The sequence below is a fragment of the Peromyscus leucopus genome, chromosome 2 (genome assembly GCF_004664715.2).
Source record: "Peromyscus leucopus breed LL Stock chromosome 2, UCI_PerLeu_2.1, whole genome shotgun sequence".
In the NCBI taxonomy this organism is placed as follows: domain Eukaryota; kingdom Metazoa; phylum Chordata; class Mammalia; order Rodentia; family Cricetidae; genus Peromyscus; species Peromyscus leucopus.
In genome coordinates, this window is record NC_051064.1 from 20312214 (window position 1) to 20335550 (window position 23337).

A 23337-nucleotide genomic window follows, 5' to 3' on the forward strand; every position below is an offset into this window, starting at 1 on the left:
ATTAAACAAATGCTCCACAGCACAAACGAATGCAACACATCTTAAAATAATATTCTACAACATAGTACTCTCCCCTGCTCTCCATCTCTTCCACTCTTCTTTGCTGTTCCCAATGCCTTGGAGGGGATGATACAGATGTCTCATGTAGAGCTGAGTACACACAGCCACTTATTCTCAGTATTTAACCAATTGTGTGTCTCTGAACTAAAGATAATCCATTGCCAAAAAAACTTCTCTGACCAAGGCTGAGGGCAGCACTAGTCTATGGGTTTAAACACAAAACCCCTTAGGAGGCAATTAGGACTACCTGTCCATTTAGCAAAACATCAGTAGTAGATTCTCTCCCGGGGCCTGCAATTTCTCTAGCCATAGTTTATTTTTGGCATTTTTTTAGTACAAGGCATGTATTATCCATGGATCAGGCTTCATATTCATTGAGAAATATTTGGTTACCCTCCAAACAGCTGCACCACTGTTGTGCAGTGGACATATCTTACCTAGTAGGTCATTATTGTAGCACTCTAGGTTCATTGCTGGGTAAAACAGCTAGTGACTTCTTTCTCTCAGCAGCCTGCACAGTATTTTCTGGCAATATGAGTTCTAACAGCCCAGAAGAAGCTTCTAGATCTGTTTCAGCTTCATTTCTCAAAGTGTGTGCGGTATCTCCACCAATAGAGTCTTACCACTTAGTTCTGGTGGGCAACCAAGATCAATGAAAGTAATCTGTGTTGTTTTGGGGGACTATGGAGGGCATCTGGCCAACCAGAGAGTGATTTCTTCAAGGTATGGTTTGTTGTCATTTCTGCTCGATGCTTACCAGAAACACCCTAGATACAAAGTCAGTCCTCTGCTGAGCCAGCTGACTTGGACCTAGAGCATAGAGATGCTTAGTGCAGTGAAGGCTTGAATGAGCTGTCAGCTCCCACGTGGCTCGTGGGTGCTCAAACAAGACCCTCCCAATAGCCCCCTGCTCAACCCCCTTGTGGCTATGGTGGGATGGTCCACCCATTCTCTATTCTCTTTCCCCTTTTGTTTATTTCATTGACTTCTCTGATTCATTTAGGACACTTTTGTCTAACAGGCAGTAAAAGTCCTGTTGGCCCTCTCTCTTGTTGGTTTTCACAAAAATTTCATCTAATATGGGAACCCTTTTGAGTCTCCAAGAACTGTGGCTTTTGTCAACAGGGCCAATAAGAACCTTTGGTTTTTTTCCTTGTTCCATCTCTCCCTAAGTCCAAGAATAAAAACAGCCTAGCTGTTTGTGTAAAAAGGGAAATTGTCCATCATGTTTCTAAGAATGTTCTTTTATCACATTAAAATATATTTTACAATTAACTCATAATTTTCAAATGTTGTTTCCCAGATCCATGTACTACCCCCTGGTCAGGTACACAAGTGATCAGCAGATTACATTGATTAAAGACTTGTAGATTGATGAGGTTCTAGATGTGACTTCTTTAGTGATAGGAGTGGCGTTTATCTCAGTAACTCAGGACAACAATAGGCGTATGTGAGTTCTTTAAAATGCTTCCTGGTGTCTCTGGAGTCCCTGGACCTGCATCCATTGACCACAAGCTTTGTCAGGACAGGAGTCTGTTTCGTCTTTTCACGAAAGATAAGTAGTGGTTTGGGGTCAGCCTCAGCATTCTGAGCAGGCTGAGGATGTCAGCAGAAAATAAAGATGATCGATACTCAGCGCACCGCTTCTAAGAAAGGCAAATCTTTGCTGTTGGAATTTTCATCTGCTATCCTAACTTTCTACAGTCAGCTGACTGTTCCATAATTCTGACATGAGGCATCTGTCCTTGGACCTCCAGAAGGTGACTCTCCTCTACTCCAAGAGGGTGTCTCTAGCACATAGATCATAAAGGCATTACAAGTGGTTGCTTGGCCGTGCGTTTGTATGGGGCTGACTGTATTTTTCCCAACAGAACAAAGACTCCTCATCTACCATATCTTCTCTTTCATACTCCTTGAAAGTGCTACCTTATTTTTCCTCTGCAATCAAACAGAAAGATTTATTTTATAAGCATGAATATATATGTATATGTATAATGTATTCTTAGATCTACTCCTATTAACCCATGTTAGCATCTGAGATTGTCATCATCAAAAAGTCCACATCTCACCTCCACTGGGCCACGTGAGGCCCATTTTCCTTCACAAGGTCAGGTTCTGACACAGTCCACTGGGGCTGGGGTTGGGAAATGCTGTAACTGTGTCTTGCAGGGCAGATAAAGGCTGAGAGAACCATCTTTTACAAGTTCCTCTGACCTCATCTGGTATTCCAGAGCATGCCATTTTATGTAACAGAGCAAAGGCATGAATGTGAAGGAGAAAACTCCACTTTGGGTGTGTTATAGAGGTCACTCTGTCCCAGGTTTACATGGCAAGCATTTCACATTCAAACAGGTTCTGGACTTTTCTATAAAACTCTTTTATTAAAGTAAAAATCAGTGACCTTTCTTTATAAATCGTGCAGACAGGCTTGGGCAGCACTTGTCTCCCTAATCCTTCTCAGACTTACTTAATCTTTGGGGAGTTCTGCTTCCAGAGATAAATCCAGAAGTTTCTTCCGTTTGATGTCTGACAGGTTCTGAGAACACAGACAAAGGAAAAATGTAAGAGCTTTTCTGTGCCCCTCTTCTGAATCACTAATCCTCCGGTCACTCTCTTCTCTGTCATAGGCACTTAATTTTATTTTCAAATATTTCAATGCTTCCCTTTGAATTAGTGCTGTATTTTCTCAGTGTAAAATCATTTTATGATCCACCAACCTCAACCTCCTCCACTTAAAATGAAACCATCATTTGTATTAGATAACCAGAGAGTGAGTATGTGCTGTGTGGTACAGTATATCTCCTATGATATGTTCAAGAGAAACACTGTTTTGCTTGAAGCCTTTAAAGCCTTCAGGAAAACAGTGCTATGAATCAATGCCACAAAACACTGTTGGATGGGGTGGTGTGCTAGATGAAGAAAGAGGTAACCGTCAGTACAGCCACATGTAACATCAAGTCTTAGGCAGGACCTGATCTCAACCAGTCACAACGGAGCAAATGCAAAGTGAGAGAGAGAGAGAGAGAGAGAGAGAGAGAGAGAGAGAGAGAGAGAGAGAGAGACAGAGAGAGAGAGAGAGAGAGAGAGAGAGAGAGAGAGAGAGAGAGAGAGAGAATCTGTTTTCTCCAGGGCTGAGACCTCGGTAGGTTATCCAATTCCAAGGACACAGCTGTAAATCCATCACATACAGGGAACACTAAATGGATTCAGTGGGGTTATTGTGTGTGTGTAGCAATAATAGGTAGAGAAGAATGTGGGGGTCCCTGAAAGCATCACAGCTGGCAAAATGACGCAGAGAAGCAGGAATGAAATTCCATTTCAGCCTGACTTGGTTAGGCTGGTTCAAACTTTTGGGGTCTGACACCAAACTGCCTATTTTAGCCACATTTAAGCACAGAACAATTCTGGAAAAAAATTTCTGATGATAGTTAACTCCGTTTCATGTGTATAAAACAGCTCAAGACATGTTTACATTGAAACTCTTTACAAAGTATGTATGGCCTCTTTAGAAAAGATGGGTTCTGCTGACTGAGAGACAGTGCTCAAGATAAGGGTCTAGGGAGATGACTGAGGTCAACACAAGGCCTGTGGGGGCAGGAGTGGCCTGGCCCTAAGACATCACAGACATTACTGGGCTGCTGTAAAGTACCTGTGACATGTCCCAAAAGGATAGGTTTTGTGAACTGAGAAGCAACACTTAAGATTTAGGCGTTGGGTATGAGATAAAGAAATCTAATATTTAGGGGAATTCATGGGAAGCCTGGACCTACAGATATCGAAGATCACCAGGCTGTAAACTACATCCTTTGCCAGAATTCTGGGAAAGTCAGGTAAACATCTACTTTCTTTGAAGTGATAAGACTGCAAATTTAACTTTTTCTGGTTTCCCCAGTGCTTATCTGTGTGCACAAGGACCTCTAAGTTTGTTTGTTTGTTTCTTTCTTTCTTTTATTTTTTCTTTTATTTTTTTAAATAGTGGCTGTAATAGAGGCCATGGTAGGATGCATTGCCTGTGTGGCTAATCTAATCAATATAGCTAAGTATTATAAGAACAGAGAACAGAGGACCACAGAGAGGGAAGTCCACCTTAACCCTGATGACCATTCCAGGGTCACTTGAGAGATTTCATCGATCTCTTTGTGTAGATCATTAATTTGATCATCAATAGCATGACACATTAAAGTGGCACCTGCCAGGAAATGGCTGACAACCCAGATTGTGCTTGAGCATCAGATAATCTACAGCAGCTCTCTCTATTTTGTAAAATGATGGTCCTCAGTTCACCCGTCTCTTGATTATTTTTGTTAATATTTTTTGCTGTACTATTAGTAGTTTTACCAGTCATGCAGGCCATCTTTGATACTTCTCTTTGTATTTCAGTAACCACTCCTAGGATAGGCAGTAAAAGCTTAAAAACCAATTCTTAGCATGGCAAAACAATATAATATGATATAATATAATATAATATAATATAATATAATATAATATAATATAATATAATATAATACTATTACAGGTGTGCATTTTACCTCCACTGACAAAAGACATTTGGATTCTGCATTGAAAAGCTAAAAATTAACATGTAATACAGGCAATAAACACACCAGCATTATATTGGGTCACTGGCATAATGTCCTTTTTGTTTCTCCAAATATTCAATTGACGAGTTAACACCTCAAGGTTGATTTTCATTCACACATCTCTTCTTTTGTCAGAAAGAACAGTGTGACGGGCTGAGGCTGTAACTCGGTGGTAGAGCAGCTATATAACATGAGTGAGTTCCTAGGTTTGATCCCTAGCAACAGGAAAAAATGAATAAACCCTTACTAAATTTTTTGAAATATGGAACAATGCCTGTGTATCTGTTGTACTGTGATAGATTAATCATATTACAGCTATTATGCTAGTTTTCCTAGGTACAAAATCCATGGAATATTGGGATTCTTTCTTAACGTCTAAATGTTCATATTTATTATCAGTATGACACTAATAAAATAGTATTGCCCCATCATAGATCAGGAAAAGCTTTATGGATAACCAAAACAGTCAATAAATCAGCTATGGATCCACTTACTGTCTCCCCTGCTACTGTGCAGCACTGTTGAACGCCTTGCTGAAGCACAGATTCATTATGCTGTGTCTACCCACCGCCCCTAGGAATTCTATAACAAAGGAAGTGAGGGTTCCCCAGGGGTTGATCCTAAGAAATTTAAAATTACTCCTTTTTAATGACAACAAGATTCTATAAAATCTTGGATTATACTGACATCACAACTCATTGGCCCATGCTTAGTAGAATGCTCTTTTCCCTACATAAAAATATTTACATGCATCTGTGTACTCTCCCTGTGGGTGTCAGCACCGTGATAAATGATAAGAGTTAATCTCCACACAATCTCTGTGGTGCCATTATTTCTAATAATGATCCCACAGCATCTGCTTTGGTTCATGCCAGCATCAGGCCTGAACCAAGCTTCTGAACCAAGATTCTACTCTTTGGCCCGGTATAGATTTCATCCTTTCCAACTGACAGATCAATTGTTTTGGTAGAAAAGATGGAGCACTCACAAGTTTTGCTACATTTCTTTTATCTGTAAAATTAAAGTTCCAGCCCTTACTATTCATGTTCCTAGTGTTAAAAAGTCCTTTCAGCATCCCTTTCATATTTTCATGTTTCAGCTTGTTCCCAGAATTAACCTCTGAAACACTATTTCTATGATAGTATTTTATTGATCCTTGGTTATTGCCTTTATTTCTACCTTTCGTGCATTCTTTTTTTCAATTTTAAGCCACTTAGAACATTCTCTGTGTGGATGCACTTGCACTTACCTACTCACAGTCATTTGGAGCTTAACCAGACACCCTGAGAGCGTGTTTACACACTTTTCACTGAACAGAGTTTGCTGTTCGCTGTCACCTGTGAACTCCACTGGTCCCAGGGCCTGTGGCCATGGCAGTAGATGCCATATTTCTGTGGCTTGACAGCTCCAGGTCTCACAATTTTGCCAAGGTTAGTATCACTAAATGATTGACATACCTGTCTCCATTCTCTGCTTTTTTACTTTTCAATGTGAACTCTATGTCTACTACCACTTGGGGCTGGAGAAATGGCTCAGGACTTAAGAGGATGCACTGCTCTTTCAGAGGATTTGAGATCAGTTCTCAGCACCTACATTAGGTGGCTCACAATCACTATACCTTCTCTCGTCTCCTTGGGCACTTGGACTAATGTGCACACATTCACGGATAGATACATGTGTATAAACATAATCAAAAGTACATTTAAGAATATCTTAAAACTATACTTTGCACTCGGTTTGTTCTACATGTCTGAGGGTATCAGACTCTTGGAAGGTTTAAGGTTCTTGTTATTTTCACTTCAAAAGTACATTTTTCCAAATCAATCAGATTTAACACTTCTAAGACAAGTTGAAATGTTATAATTACACCAAGAAAACAATTCCACATACAGTAAGAAGTTTGACTTAGACTAACAGTCCAGATAAGTTGAATAAATAACTAATTGGCTTGATAATCAATATATGATTAGTCAGCTGATTTCTTATTCTTCCTTTTGTTTTCTCCAACCTGGTTTCTTAAGGAGGTCTGTCTATCATTATAGTATGCTAGAAATATCCATAACCACTTTCAATGTATAGTCTCTTCTGTTTTCTGTGTATGGTCTTCAAATTCTAATTTTTCATGCAATATTCCTGGAAACAGAAATAGCTCAATTGAGGGAATGAGTGAGATGAATCATTCTAAGTTCTCCATATCAGGCTAAACTCATACAAGGTTAGCTGGGCCCATTTTCAGCAGCGATGCTAAAAAGATAATGGACAGTAAACAGAATCAGCATGCCTTTGACGCTCCCTTACTCATCAGACATGGCCTCCACGGTGTCTCTGAGCCTACACGTTCTTCTAGACTCACATTCTCACAAAAAATATTGAATCCATGTCTCCTCTTCTTGGTCCCGAGTGAGTTTTTCATTGACTGCCCTGATCAATAGAGTACACAGAGATGCCACAAGAGTTTCAAGAGTCAGTTGCAATAATGGCATTCTTTTCCAGTTTCTCTCTGTGTCATGCTCAAACCCAAGTAACTGCACGATGAGGAAAGTGAGAACACTTGGATTGAGCTCTGATTCAGCACTGACTCTGATTTCCAACCACGTGACTAAATTCACTTCAATGGACTTTCCAGTCCCTAGCCAAGTTGTCTCAGCCAACGATACACAGAGCAGAAGTGGACCATTCATGTGAATCCTATCCAAATTATACTCACAAGAAAAAAAAAAAAGAGTTTTTTTTTTCTTTTTTAGGTTTCAGGCCTAAGTTTTGGGACATTGTGTTACTCAGCAATAGAGAACGGAAAGAACCTTGAGTGCCTTAGGCATGGTTTGGAGAAACCAGGTGGATTCTTTTCACTCACTCCCCCACAGACACTGAAGGCCAGTTCTGCGTCAGGTACTTTGCTGGATTCTCTAGTGACTGAACTTCATATGTGAATTTTGAGAAGGCCATTCCCATCATATCTTCACTCTTTTTTAATTTAATTTTTCTTCACAATTTTTCATCATAAATAGGTTTTCTTTCATAAAATATACTTTCTATGGTTCCCCTCTGCCTGCTTCTCCCAGTTCCTGTCCACCTCTCCTCCCCTCCAGCTCCACACCCTTTCTGTCTCTTGTTATAAAACAAATAGTCATCTAAGGAATAATAATAATAAAATAAAACAGAAACAAACAAATCAGAATAGGATGAAATAGCCAAACAAGGAAAAGAGCCAAGGAAACAAGTATAGATGCGGAGTCACACACAGTCACAACCCTTGAAATACAAAGCCCGAAGCCGTGCTTAGTTCCCTCTTAAATGTTCCATAGGGCATTGGCCCTTTGTTTCTTTCATTCTCCTAAAACAAGGCTTTGGTGTTTTTTTTTTTTTTTTTTTTTTTCTTCTTCTGCAGTTTTTGGCCTAGATCCAAGAGGTTATGCACTGCAGGGGTAGTGTAACTTCCACTACTCACTAGTAAATAAACAGGCTGGCCTTAAAGACTACTCCAGAACTGCTGTGACTTAGGCACTGACCCATCAGCCAGGAGCTGAATTTAACCAGTGCACACAATCATCTGCACAGTTGGATGCTTGCTTAATTAGGAGTCTGCTTTTATATTCTCCTCTCTCCATTAAAATATATGAATAAATGTTAAGCGTGGGCTCTGTTCAAGTACTGACACTGGCAGCAAGGCAAAGAAGAAGCAGACTGAATTCTCCCAGCGAGCTCTCCAAAGCCTGTCCCAGTGGTCATGTCCTCTGCACACCCCTTTCACCAGCTATCCCCTTGGCTCACTGGGTCCCCACCTTCACTTTTCTGCTCCTGTGTTACCCTGTCAGAAGAGTGCTCTCCGTTCACCCCAAACCAAGTATTAATAACATCTTCTTATTCTTCCTAGCCTGAAAAGAATTTCCCTTTATTTTGTGTGTATGTGTGTTTTGCCTGAATGCATGTCTGTGCATATCATGTGCATGCCTGCTGCCTGTGGAGGCCAGAAGAGGGCATCGGATCCCCTGGGACTGGAGGTGCAGACAACTGTAAGCTGCAGTGTGGGTGTTGGGAATCAAACCTGCGCCCACCGGAAGAGAACCAGTGCTCCTAACCACTAAGCCATCTCTCCAGTGTCTCCTGTTCTAAGTGTATTTTGCATACCATACATTGATCATATATAACTGCGATTGTAAAGTAATTTATTATTTCCTTTTTTAAGAAGAAAGATCATGAAATCATATCTGTAACTCTGGGAAATACCTGACACCTACAAGAGGTGTTCAGGAATTCAGAATATGTCCTGAATTAAATTGCTCAGATGTAGAAGTAGAGAGGGATGGCAGAGAAAGATAACTGAGGTTTGAACAAAGATGTCAGGAGGATTAGTGATGTGTGAACAGAAGAGGTCATGGGGCAGATGCTATAGTCATTGATTTTATACCTCGTTCATTTATTTTGAGACATGGCCTCTTTATGTATTTCTGGCTAGCCTGGAAATCATTATATAGACCAGGATGGCCTAAAAGTCACAGAGATCCACCTGCTTCTGCCTCCCCAATGCTTGGGTCACAGGTGTGAGCCATCATGCTTGTCTAGTACCATATGTAGAGTTTTGTTTCTTTGGAGGCACACATTTTGTCATCTTTAGGAACATCTCATTGATTAAAAGGAAAAAATTGCAAGCAGTTATATGTTCCAAAACATTTTCGATGAGCTCAACTCTCTGCTGGATGCTTGGCTTGCTACCCCTTAACCCCCCAATGTCTTCTGGGACATCTTTACAACAGGAAATGCTACTCCAAGTGTCTTAGGATGATCAGTCTCCCTAGTGAGTTATTAATCAAAGAAAAGTGTTAATGACTCATGTTAGCCTTTTATCCTTGGCAAGGATGTTTCCTAGAAGTAATATCCAGACATGATGAGGTGTGGAATCTCAGTTGCCTAGGACAGCGAAGGTTAATATTAGTCTCTGTTCCCACACAGGTGCATGGGGTCAGAGGACATAATGGAAAAGGCTGGGAATCCTAGACACAAACAGGACCTCAGGGTCAAGGAGAACTTCCCAAAAATAACAATTGTTGAAGAGCCAGAGCCTCTGTTGGTGTGAGCCAGCAGACATCAATAGCACAAACAGCTCTCCAGTGGAAACAGCGGCCAATGTTTGGCAGTTGTCTTCTGGCTGTATAAACTATGGACAAAGCTTGAATAACATAAAGCTAATAGAGAGGTTGTTGTGGCTGTAATATGACTACATTTCACATACTAATTCTTGGAGTCTAGAAATGCTGAATTCTAGGTGGCTTTGTTATATAAGAAACATCATAAAGAAGCCATAATCTGAGTTCTCATGATTTTTCCAAAATTGGCAACCTGAAGAAATGGAAAGCCTCCAGGAGTATCTGCTGGGGAAGAATGAAGTGGGAAGACTGTGGACTGTGGTGAGACGCCATCCAGCACCAGCCCAGTCCTCCAACAGAGCTTCTCAAGGCTTTTTGCACATCACCTGGTAGAGCTCTAAAAATGATTTTCCAGAGACCAATTAAATCAGAATCTCTGGGACTGGAAACCGATATTTATTTTTTATAAAGTTTTCTCTGTGTATTGATTTCATAGGACTACTGTAATAAGGTACTACAGAGTAAGTGGCTTAAACCACAGATGTATTGTTCTGGAAGTTAAAAGTCCGAGATCAGCAGGGTTGGTTCCTTCTGAGAGCTGTAACACCCTGAGGACATTGGCATCCTTTTGGGAGACATGATTTGCCCCTATAGCCTCAAGTAATTCTATTACAAAACAATGAGAACCCTAGTCCAAATATGATTTGGACCAGTTTCCACCCAGCCAATCTAGAAAGGAAGGAAGGAAGGAAGGAAAGAAGGAAGGAAGGAAGGAAGGAAGGAAGGAAGAAGGAAGGAAGGAGAAAGGAAGGAGAAAGGAGAGAGAAACAAGGAACAAAAAAGGAGAAGGAAATTATGAAGATTATAGATAGAACCTATGCTTGCTTGTATTGAAGGTGTGCAAACACCCCCACTTCCTAGAGCCTTTCATAGTCCCTCATCCTTAAGGGATAATTCCTGATGATAAGACATATTCAACCTCCTCCACTTACTCTGATCGTACAAACATGCACTTTCCCACAAGTTCCAGCTGGAGCTTTCACTGATAAACAGTAGGATAAACCAGGAAATAAAAAAAAATTAGCACTGTGCTTAGAGTCCTTAAGAATAGATCTTGTCCACAGAGTTTTTAGATCTTGGCCACAGAATTTTTGTTTTGTTTTGTTTTTAAAGTACTCAAAGCTTCTATTTATCATGTTGTACTTGGGACTGGACTTTTTTTTCTTCTGAAAATAATTAGCTGTGTGTCTGCATGCATGTGTGTATATGTGTGTGTGCATGTGCGTGTGCATGTGCATGTGTGTGTGTGTGTGTGTGTGTGTGTGTGTGTGTGTGTGTGTGTGTTTTCAGACACTGATCAAAAAGAAGCACAGGGTTGTGACCCTCAAAATCAGGGCAACTCAGGACACAAGCTCTGTGATTACTTAGCTTTCTACCTAAAGACATTTTCTGACTACATGCAGCATGAGAAATCTGAGCAACACACATTAGGGAATAAAAGATAATCAGAGCTCAGGAAAGCTGAAAGAGCGAGAATTCTCAGAGTAAAGTATCAGAGAGTAGAAAAGGGCAGGGGAATGTGCACAAGGTCTCTAGTGAGTGGCTCGGGCTGAATACTAAGCCTGTGGGCAGGGAGGATCTCTGCAACAGCTGGCAACCAGCTGCTAACTCAACACAGGGTGAGAGGCTCCAGTCATGCCCAGGAGGAAGGGAAGAGTCTTCACTACCACTCAGGAGTTCAGCTAAAGCTCCTGCAGGTATCCTACCTCAGACATGCCGCTACACTGCCCTCAGTGTGAGAGACAGTTACACTGTCTAAGCCTAACAGAGCTTCAAAACAGGCTTTGAAAAAGACCAATTTTGTCCAAAAGTGACATAAATGCCAGCCAAAACAAAGCCAAACACTTAAAGGAACTATACTGAATCTGTTACTCAATTCACATATCTGCAGCTAGTAAGAAATTAGTAAATATATGAAGTGTGATATTGTGGCATATCACCACTTGAAAAATGGTGAATAAACACATCCTCAGAAATTATAAAGATGAGAAAGATGTTAAGGCAGGCATAGTCAAAGAGAAATGCAAATATAATGCAAAGCAGAAAAAAAATATCAGGGATTATAATACCCAGGTAGTGCTGAAGGGCTTGTATAGGCTGTGCTGTAAGACCAAGTCAGTCATTTTTAGGAGAGGTTGTGGGAGATGACGAGGGGGATAGGTAACAGCAATTGCTGTGTTTTATATTGTGAGTCCAGTTACTAGAAAACCCTCTGTATCTTCCTAACTCTGCGTCTTCCTTCAGATGAAACTTTTAACTAGAGGAATCTGTCAGAGGGATAGTCATCTTCTGAGTTGACAGGCACCTGCACAAATTCTCTCAGGGCTGGCTGTGTGTGTGTGTGTGTGTGTGTGTGTGTGTGTGTGTGTGTGTGTGTGTTGTGTATATATATATATGTATATATATATGTATACACATATATATATACATGTATGTATATATGTATGTATTTTCTACACAACAATGTTGGTCTAGCATAAAAGGTGAGTTGCATTTTACTTGTTAAAAACGTATACATTTCTATATTTTGCCATAGTAATATAATAATGTTTTAAGTGCAGTTAGAGTAGCTGGGATACAAGCAATCAAAACCTCCTACATTTTTACAGACACTTATGACTCGCTTCTCCAGAACCTGCTCCTGATAATAAAAATCAAGAGTCTTCTAAAAAGACTATCTATGATAGGAACTGCTGTGGGGAGCTGCTGAAGCCTGTATCTGTGTACAGGGGTGGGAAAGCTGAATGCCCAAGAACATACTTTTCACAGAATATAGGAAGCAAACTGACAACTTCAGAAATGATATTCTCTGATTGCTCTTAATAATATATTGTATATGTAAACTTGTGACTCAAGGTATGATTCAGAATCAGTCATATAATGAATTTAATTAAGGCAACCCTAATACCAGAACTGTATATATATATATATATATATATATATATATACACATATATATACATATATAATACATGTATGTGGTAAAACAAACACATAGACATTATATTTAACTCAAAAAGCACTACTCTATGTGAATAGGTCATTCTCCTGAAGGATGTGGTTTTTACTGGATCAGGATTTCTACTTTGCAGTTGATTATAATTGTGTACTTGATAAACATCAAGACTGAGAATGGAATGGCTAATTTGAAGAAAATTAATGCTGCCTCTCTTGACCGTTGAAGACCCTGTGGCTCCGTAATGAAGTGATTGGTAGCTTTTCAGAGGTTGCATTCAACTAAAAGAAGTCCACTCATTTCCCCACCCGAGTGTGTGGAAGATCTCATAATATTTCAGATTCCAAGAGAAAAAATGCCGAACTGGAGAACATTCAATGAGAGCCACTGAGTTTATTCCCAGAGGAAACCCATGCTGTAGAGAGTATTTATATACAAACACTGAGAAGCTAGCTTCTGTTCTCAAATAATATCATGCAAGACACCGAAGTCCACTGGAGTCCAAGTTCTTAAGTGATGTGACCATTTTTTTTTTTTTATGAATTGAATTTCGTTTTGAATTGGAAGATCTTAGGGAAAGTAAGGAACAAACTGAGCTTTGTATTGATTCCTCAGGGAAAGTGAGCCCCAGTTATATCTCATTTGATGAAAATAAGAGAAGTAGTTATTCAAACACAGATTCCAGAGTTCAGAACAGATATCAGGAAGTGGGATTAAATCAGGAAATCACAAATATGTGGAAAAGATGGAGAGAAAGGCAGCTAAAGGACAGAGTGTGAGAGGCGTTTCAGCAGTGTCATGGAAACTATCCAAAGATGTCCCTGGGAAAAGTGTTGAGTATCTAAGACATGCACACACGTCTGCTGTCAGTTCTCATCGACAGATCCGGTGTGCTTCCAGCTCTCACCAGCACGAACCTCTGCTTCCCATGTTTGAGTTACAGTGCTAGCTAGTCGGGATTGGGTCTAACACTGTATTAGCTCTCTTCTCTTGTTAAAGCACCATGACCAAGGCAGTTCATAGAAGGAAGAACTGATTTGGGCTGATGGTTCCAGGGGGAGAAGAGTCCATCATTACAGGGAGGCAAGGCAGCCAGTAAGAGGCCTGTCAGTGGGAGCAGGAAGCATAGAGATCACATCTCAACTATGAGCATGAAGTAGAGAAAGTGGAGTAGGATTATAAGCACTCAAAGGCCACTCCCAGTGACTTACTTTCTCCAGCGAGGCTCCGTCTCCCAAATGCCCCTCAATCCTCGAAAACACTACCACCAACTGGCAGGAGGTGGTCAGTATCTGAGCCTAAGGGGAGCACTTCTATTCAAACCACCACAGACACATCTGCTGGTAAAGAAGACATCTATAAACGAGCAAAGACTGTGAATTTTCTAATTATAAAGGCTCCAAAGTAGAGTTGTGCTAGCTTGGTAGTGAGTGGTATAGATACCTTTTCACCTTAAAGCCTGATGTCTGGTGTGCTGAAATCAATAATTTCATGCTATATCTTTTCTTATTTACAAATACTTATTTTATTTCGTGTATGTGCCTGAGTGTGTGTATGTGTTCCACATGTGTGAGGAGTCCATGGACATCAGAAGAGGCTTCCGATCCCCTGGAACAACAGTTACAGTTGGCATGACTCACCATACAGGTGCTGGGAACTGAACCCAGTTCCTCTGCAAGAGAGTAGTCAATGCTACTAACCACTGAACAATTGCAACTGTTATTCCAGATGTATTTTATTTGTGAACCTGGGCCTGTTTTTTATTAAGTTTGACCAGTCATAAAACTCTCACATGTGAAGGTAAAAACAATTCTATCTTAGATGCAGTACTTCATGGGAATGCTATGTGAGAATGTTTGCATCTCTGGTTCTTAGCCTTCCTCACACTTGACTCTTTGCTCTGCACCTTTGTGAACTGACTTGCCAGCTTTGGTGTGATTCGTTAATTATAGTCCAGGGACTCGCTGATATGCTCCACTGGTCCTCATTTCAGGTCTTGTTAAAGGAAGAGTCCTCTGGACTCTCCCAAAGATACAATAAAAAGAGAAGCTTAAAATCTACCATGATGGTCCAATCTCTCCAAGATTTTGGATATTTCTTTCACAGTACAATAAGGGAGTACATTTGGCTTCACAACCCTTCAATTGATTCTCATATTTCTTTCTTTTCCATTTGAACTTTTTTATTTCATAAAGTTGTAGTTTGAAATTAACTTACTAAATAGCGAGTTTTCACAAGGCTTTTCAAACACCCTTGATGTTAACCCATCCACTGCCAGTTCTTCTCCCCCTTCCATCTTAATCCTTCAACCATTGATTATTCTTCCTGTTCTTTCATTTCAAATGTATGACATTCTCCAATTACTGTTTTATTTAAACTGAGTTGCATAGCCACATAGTTGTGGCACACATCTTTAATCCCAGAGCTAGGGAGGTAGAGGCAGATGGATCTCTGAGTTTGAAGCCAGCCTGGTCTATAGAGCAAGTTCCAAGACAGCCAGAGCTACACAAAGAAATCTTAGCTTGAAAAACCAACCAACCAAACAAACAAATGTAGCAGGCTTTCTTGGACCACCAGCACCCAAATGATGACACAGAGACTTATTATTAATCATGAATGTTTGGCCTTCGTTTAGGTTTGTCCCACTATCTCTTATAACTTATTTTAGCCTGTTTCCCTTCATCTACATTTTTTTTGCCTTGGGGCTTTTTGCCTTTTTTTTCATTCTGTATGTCCTACTTTCCTGCTTCCTCTATGTCTGTCTGTCTGTCCTCTGCTTGGCTGGCTGGCCCTGGGTATCTCCCTCTCTTTCTCCCTTGTTCTCTCTCATACATAAATTCCTCCTCCTACTTATTCTCTCTGCCTGCCAGCCCCACCTATGCCTCTACTGCTTAGCTATTGGCCATTCAGATTTTTATTAGCCCAATCAGGTGCCTTAGGCAGGCAAAATGAAACAAATGCAACACATCTTTACATAGTTAAACAGATGCAGGAAAAACAAATATAACACATCTTTACATAACTAAACAAATATTCTATCCCACAAGAAACAAACAAACAAACAGAGTTGTATAATAATAGACTTCCATATGGTTTTAAACATAATCTTGCTTTAAATTGGTCATCTCCTCCATTATCTGGTTTTCACTATCCCAAACTCCTACCTATTTAAAACTTCCCACTTTAGTATTCCACCATTCTAATTTAACTTTATAATTTTCATCCCTCATCCCTTAACATGCTCTGCCAAAGGCTCCTTTTTTAGCTTCCTGCCTTCCATTTGTGCTATAGTTTAAACACATACAAAAATTTGGAGCTGAATCCATATATAGTAGATAACATATCACATACAGCAGTGGTTCTCAACCTTCCTAATGCTGTGATCCTTTAATACAGTTCCTCATGTTGTGGTGACCCCCAACCATAAAATTATTTTTGGTGCTACTTCATAACTACAATTTTGTTACTGTTATGAATCTTAATGTAAATATCTGTTTTCTGATGGTCTTAGGCAACCCCTGTGGAAGGGTCATTTGACCCCAAAGAGGTTGTGACCCACATATTAAGAACCTATTAAATTAATTAATTAATTAATTAATTAAGAACATATTAAAAACTGTATTAGACATGCACTAATATATGGTTATAACAATAAGTCTTTAGAAATCAGTTTAACACTGTGGCCATTTAGCAGAGTAATAGTAGTAGGGTCTCCATTGGGGTCTATGACCTGTCTAGTCATAGACTTGGCACTGATAACCATGTCGTATATGGTTTTATCTTATGGAGAATGTTTTAAATCCAATTAGAATATGGTTGGATACTCTAATGACACTCATGCCACTATTACCCCAGTGGTCAGGTCTTACATTTCTATGATTTCATTTTAGCTTCCTTTGCTTATAATTGAATAAGATTAATGTTATCATTTCTCTTCAAGTAGCATGTATAGCACTTTCAAACACCATGAAAGCATTAGCCAGTGTGGTCCCATAGACCCCCAAACATTACAAGCTATTGTCAATACTTTTGGATACCTTCCAGAACTTGACCATAACACCCTACTGTTGCTTCTCATATTTCAACCAATTTGTAGATTTCCTAAAATGAAAGGGAAGCTGGCCCCCTTGAGGAAGGACCTTGCTATGGTGCCAAAGGGCTTGCGGCCCAAAACCCAGAAAAGGAGCTGAGGGAGTCAGATGATTTGGGATTTTGGTCAGATGTGTTTTATAATGAATTCCTGAATCCAGTCTGTGGTCATTGCCTTAGTTCAGATAATTGGAATAGCTGTCCCAGAGTGGTAGACTCTACAACTGAGCTGGGAGGGCTCTTATGGTAGGAAAGTCCAAGTGGAAGCTGCCAGAAGTACTTGCATTTGCCAAAATTCTAAATTAAAATCAGTAATGAATCTCCTAAAGTATTTCAGAGATTAGACTCAAAAAAGTTCAGAAGAGTAACTCTTACATCACCTCACACGACTGATGTATTTGGCCTTTACAGAAAACAAATGGCCTTAAAGAATGGTAAGGGCCTGTGTGGCCTGAATGCTTGACATACCACTCAAAAACGTGTGTGGAAATTCTTCCTCAAAGGTGGTAGTGTTAGGAAATGGGGCCTTTGGGAGATAAAATGAAATCACACAGATGGCTCACTCAGTAGTGGAGTTAGTGCTCTACAAGCGTCAGACCCTGGGAGCACCATCGCCTTGTTCTCCCCTCAGGACTCTAGCAGGAAGCATGATATCTGCACTGGGGAATCACTGAACCCTCATTAGGTTGGCATTCTGATTCCGGACCCAAGAGAAAGAAACATGTGTAGCTCATAGGACTCACCGTCTATTACTTGCTCATAGTCAGGTGGTCTTCCCAGTGTGCTCTTATTTGTAAAGCAAATAAAACCTTAATGTCCCCTCCCCCCGTGCATGTTAATAAATACTACTGGAACCAGTTTATAAATACTACTGTAACCTCAAAGTTACACTGCTCTTCATCCCTTTGCCACAACACAGCCCACAGGAAATGTTATGGCCTTTGATATTCCAGAGGCCATGATGCCATCCCATTATGTTGATCATACTGCGATTTTTGGACCTAGTGAGTAGAAAGTCAAAAGTACCCTAGACATGGTGCTAAAAATGTATATACTACACAGAGAGAATAATGCTACACAAATTTAAGGGCTTACCATGTTGGTGGAATTTCTAAGATTTCAGTAGTCTGGAGCATATTGCGTTATTCTTTCCATGGGAAAGACCAATTACTGCACCCAGTTTCTCTACCACTAAGAAAGACACAATGCTTATGGAATCTTTCAGATTTGGGAGGTAGCATGTAATTTATTTGGGCATGATGTCACCACCAATTTACCATTTCCCTGAAAGGCAGCCTGTTTTGATTAGGAATAGGAACAAAGGGCCAGATTCGTATGAAATGTTCTGCCACCTTGGCTATGACCTAACAGATCCAATGATGGTTAATGTGTCAGTGGCAAATAGAGATGCTATATAGAACTTCTTGTGGTCCCCAGTTGTGGGATGACTCATCCCTAGCAGGCTTGAGGCCCAGACAAGCAAAAAAGATACTTTTTGAGAGGCAGCCTGGGTCTGCCTAAGGGCCTTAGTAACAGCAACTGAAACATGATCTGGAGATGACCTGAACCAATGAGAGACAGCCACCAACTGATGCATATTCATCAGACCTCCTGGGCTACCATGGGATGGAAGGTATATAAGGCTTGCCTCTAACTGAATAAACTGAGCTTGTTGTTTTGACATTCTCTCTGAGTCTGTGTGCCATTGACTCTGCGCCTACTTAGCTCCCACCCCAAAAGGGAACAACAGAAAGGACCCTGCTATACCCAGTAGTTGAATCAATATCTGTAGCTTTAGATACTATAACAAAGCCATCCCATCTTCTGTAGATAACTAATCTATTTTAAGAAAAGCTATTGTCTTATGAGAGGAATTTACTAGAAAGGGAAATAAACTCTGGGCTACCATGTTTGCATGTGATCTGAGGTGATATCTTAAGTTGTGTCTGCCACCACACCAGAAGTATGTGAAGAAAATTGTTGACACAACTGTTAGGTTAAATCCTTGTAAAACTCATATTTAAGTATGTATATCTTACTGGTCCATTTTAGTGAACTCTAAATGATACATGACAATATCTATATGCACAAGACACATGAACTTGGAAACTGGAAGATTCAGCTAGATTAAAGTTTGGATTCTACCATAAACTGAAAGTGAAGTCATTTATGTGGTATGGTTTTAGGATGTCTAGGAGTTCTACCACTTGCCTAAATCCTGAACTGTTGGATGTAGAAGGATTTCCCTAATGAGCTCCGAACATGCTCACCGATACACATGCTAAGTCTCTGGAAGTGGTAATCAGGGTACCTAAGATATTTGTAAATATAGTTCAATTTTCTCTATTGGGATGGTAGCTACTACTATAATATATTTCAGTCAACAGAATGCTCTAATTCAAACACAGCTACTAATCTGATTGGTGACTTTTCACTGTTGTACTATATAGATTCTCTATCATCTATCTATCTATCTATCTATCTATCTATCTATCTATCTATCTGTCTGTCTATCTTCTAATATTTTACCATTTGTCTATCTATCAGCCAAATATCTAGGGTATGGACCTGTAAAAGTATCTTCTTTTTAAAGCTTTTTGTGGAGAAGCATCCATTTGTAATCAGCTTTGTACTAAATGAGACATCTCCTTTATCTATCCTGAGGCCGGCGAACATCACAGAAGGGGGAAAGAAAGACGGAAAAAGCTGCAGGACTGGGAGGAGGTTGAGTGTCTGGGGGCCACACGCACTTGCATGAGGCTTGCATGCGTCCCAAGAGAAACATGGAAGTAGGAGACTAGTTGGGAAGCAAGGTCCACAGTTGGGAAAGGTAAAGAGTGTGATGCAGGGAGGGCATGAACACAGTGTGCTGGATACCAGCAAGAAATTGTCAGAAGAGAAGAGGAAAAAAAATTGTTGCAACCTGAGCAGGAAATGGGCTTCTCCAGTATAGTAGTCAGTGTAGCAGGGGACTGGTTATTGGTAGAATACGGAGGCCTTTCTTCCTTGGCTGGATTTCCTCTGGTAACACTGAGAAGGGTTGCTTTCCTGAGTCTGTACAGTTACCAGGGAGGGAGAAGGAGACTTGATGCTTGGAGCTGTTGTTCCTGCACAGGCCAGGACCGGCCTATTTTTCATTCCAGCTCCACCCTTTTCCTATGATAGACTTCGGCTTGTTATCTTTTTAACCTTGGCGTGTTTTAAATTTTCTTCTGTCTTTGTTTCCAAACTTGTGAAATTGAGAGACTAGTAATTGCTCTTCAGGGTTGTTGAAAAGACTAGGCACCACAAGAATTAAATACGTATTTGCTCGGAAATCATTATAATTATTGCCCCCAAATGGGGCCCTGAGCTTGTTGTGAGCTGGCCACGCACGGCCTGTTTGTGCAATGGGAGAGCACCACAGGTCCCATCCTTTCTGAACCCTCTTTTAGCCTGACTTGTGCTGTGTGGAGACCAGGAGGCTCTTCCAGCTTGAGTTCTGTGAGTATTTTACAGATTTTTCCCTCAGGAGCTCAGCATGAATCTCTCCACTGCTCATATGGAAGGGAATGGTCTCTGTCCATTGCTGATTTTTATCACTTTTGTTTCTCTTAGGAATCTTTATTAAGTACAGAGGTTTACATAGTGTTAGAGACAAAGAAATCACCAACCCGGGAATCTGAGCAGAGATCACAATATGACTTTTATTATTGCTCTTGCATTTTCCACGTTTTTAAATGTTAGTTGAAAATGTTATTTTAATTAAATTTTATTTTTGGGAATGTTAAATAAGACCAGTCCCAGCTGTTTTTAGCATTGGCACTGATTCTGTTTCAACCTGAGCATAAGAATGCAGTATGTAGCTTGCCGCCTGCACTCCATGAGGGCAGTCACTCCGTTTTCCATATTCCTGCAGCTCTGAAACTTCAAGAAGGTTTGTGTTCAGTAAGTGCTCTGTTAATATGCTTCAAAGGGGAGGGCATGGAGAATGGTACTCTTCGTGTGATTTTAAAGAAATTACAAAATGGGGTATGGGGAGAGGCATATTTGCCAGAGCACAGGCCTGGAAGCCAGGGGACACTGTGTAAAGTCAGTTCTCTCCATTTACCTTTCACAAGTTTTGAAAATCAAACTCTGATCTCCAGACTCGCATGGCAAGTGCCTTTGCCTACTGAACCATCTTGCTGACCCTTAATTGTGGTTGTCATGATTATAATGAAAACTTAAGTGAGATATTTATTATTATGAGAATAAAATATGTGTTGCATAGACATAGACACAAATGTTTATTTCTACATCCACACAATGATATATAAGTTTATATATATGTTTATATATGCATGTATATATTACTTATGCATGCATATATGTATAGGTATACACTCTTATTTCCTCCAACCATTATTTTGATGAATATTCATTGAAGATTTACTTATTTCTAGAAATTGGACTATATATTTTGTATAGAGTTTTCTGTTGGAGTTTGACAAAAACCCTTTGAAGACAGTTACTAGTATTGTCCTCATTGGTCAGCTGAAGAAGTGGGCATGGAGAGATGAGACTCTTACCACCAAACACGAGGTGGGTAAGAACACAGGTGAGTTTTGAACCTTGCTAGTTTGGCTCTAGGTCACACCTAGTTAGTCAGGGGAAACAATAAAAGCACAGAAGAACTACCATCATTTCTGCATTTGGTCAAAAATTCTTAGACCTTCATTGAGAGCTTCCTAGGTTAAGGAACCTCCCATGACTAGGAACCGCCTCACCTACTGTAATGCTTCTGTTTGTTCGGTGGTGGCTGTGAAGGATATTATTGTGATTGTCCCCAAAGGGATGTTTTCTACTTAGAAGATTGATAGGAACCTGTGGCATATGGAGCCCTTAGAAAGATAGCAAGAGGTTTTCTCTGAATTATTGGTGAATAGAAATAAGACATGAAAGCCAGACCACATTTCTATTATGAAATAATAGTCCAGGAGAAAATACAGACAATATTACTGTTAATTAACAATTCTTCTGGAAGATCGGAGGGAAATAGACTTCTTCACATTATTTCTGTTTCCTTTAGCATTTGTTGAACAATTTTTTTGTGGCAGACTTTGAAAATGCATAAATGAGTAGTGCCACAAGTTACCTGGAGAACGTCATAGTTCCGGGAAGAACAGACACAAAACCCACCTACAATACAGTTCAGTCGAATGGCAGCATATGCAGCCTGCTGTGTACGAGAGAAGGAAGTGACTCATCAGCCTGGGAATTTCAGTTATTTAAAGAGGTTTACAGGATGAGTAGGAGTTAGTCAGGGAAAGAAACGGAAGTGCATCGGGAGCCGCAGTGACCGCCAATGAGTGCCTCCTGCGCCAGCCCTTATGCATCAAGTACTGCTATGAGACAAAGAATCCTTCACCATCCTCAGTGTCTCCAAGCTGCATAATCATTAAATGACGAGTTAAGGTGTAGTTTCATGTCTGTTTGGGGACGGGGAGCCCAGTTTTCTCAGTTCCCCGCAATCCTTACCTGTTTTAGTTCTTTGATCCACACACTCACGGCTCGCAAACAGGACTCCACACCAAGGATGTCTTTTTCTTTCTTATCTAGGAGCTTTCCTCACTCTCCTGCTGTTTGCCTTTTTTGCTTCTTGCCTGAAGTGTGCACTGACTTCACCCTTAATTCTCCAGAACAAAACAACCACAAGCAACCTGTGCTCTTTAAGAAAATATGACCCATCAGCACGGGAGTTTTGACCTGCTCCGTTTCCGACCTGGGCCAGTTCACCCCTCCTTAGGCAACCTCGTGGTGCCCCGCTCCGGGAGGTCACCATATTGATGTTGAACTTAGTGCGGGGCGGGGTGGGGAGAGGGGGGCAGGAGGAAGGAGGAAAGGGGAATCCGTGGCTGATATGTAAAATTAAATCAAATTATAAAATAAAAAAAAAGAAAAGAAAATGTGACTGAAAGCTTGCAGATAGCAACTGTGTTTGGGACACCTGAAAAATATCAACAACAACAATGTAATATAACACTAATGCCAGATACTTGGGTGAGGGATAGTTGTCTAGGGGCGCTACTGAGTCTGTGACATGGACAGACAAGAACACTCAGAAAGGAAAGTGAAACAACAGTTGGAGAGTGAGGCAGTACTGACAGACTATGAAAGCTGGAGTCAAGGATGCCAAAGTGACTGCAGCCACTGGCAGGAGAGGAAAGAAGAGATGCTGGGGGTCCCTATACAAATGACAGACTGGTGAGGAACACAGAAATACTAACCACGGAGAGAAAGGAGCAAAATGGGAAACTTTATTACGACAAACAGAGCCCAAAAGGGAGGGGAAGGGGCCCCTTCCTCTTCTGACTCCTCTTCCTCTGTGGTTGGCCCTGCTCTGGGTGTCCCCACTTTGAATAGGCTCTTTCTCTTCTGTCATTTTGTAACAACTACAATATCCTGGACAGAGAGGAAAACTCAGGAGCAAGGAGAAGCCTGCCTTTCTTCGTCCCCGCCTCTTTTCTCCTTCTCTCTTTCATTCTTG

General features: G+C 40.6%; 1 long non-coding RNA gene across 1 annotated transcript; it reads right to left on the reverse strand.

The window, feature by feature from the left end:
* Positions 1-1757: 1757 nt before the first annotated feature.
* LOC119087333 lies at positions 1758-22633 on the reverse strand. Its single transcript, XR_005090740.1, has 3 exons — positions 22545-22633; positions 3430-3432; positions 1758-1772 (listed from the first exon to the last, which is right to left on the reverse strand). It is a non-coding gene; the product is annotated as an uncharacterized LOC119087333 (long non-coding RNA).
* Between the last annotated feature and the right edge of the window lie 704 nt (positions 22634-23337).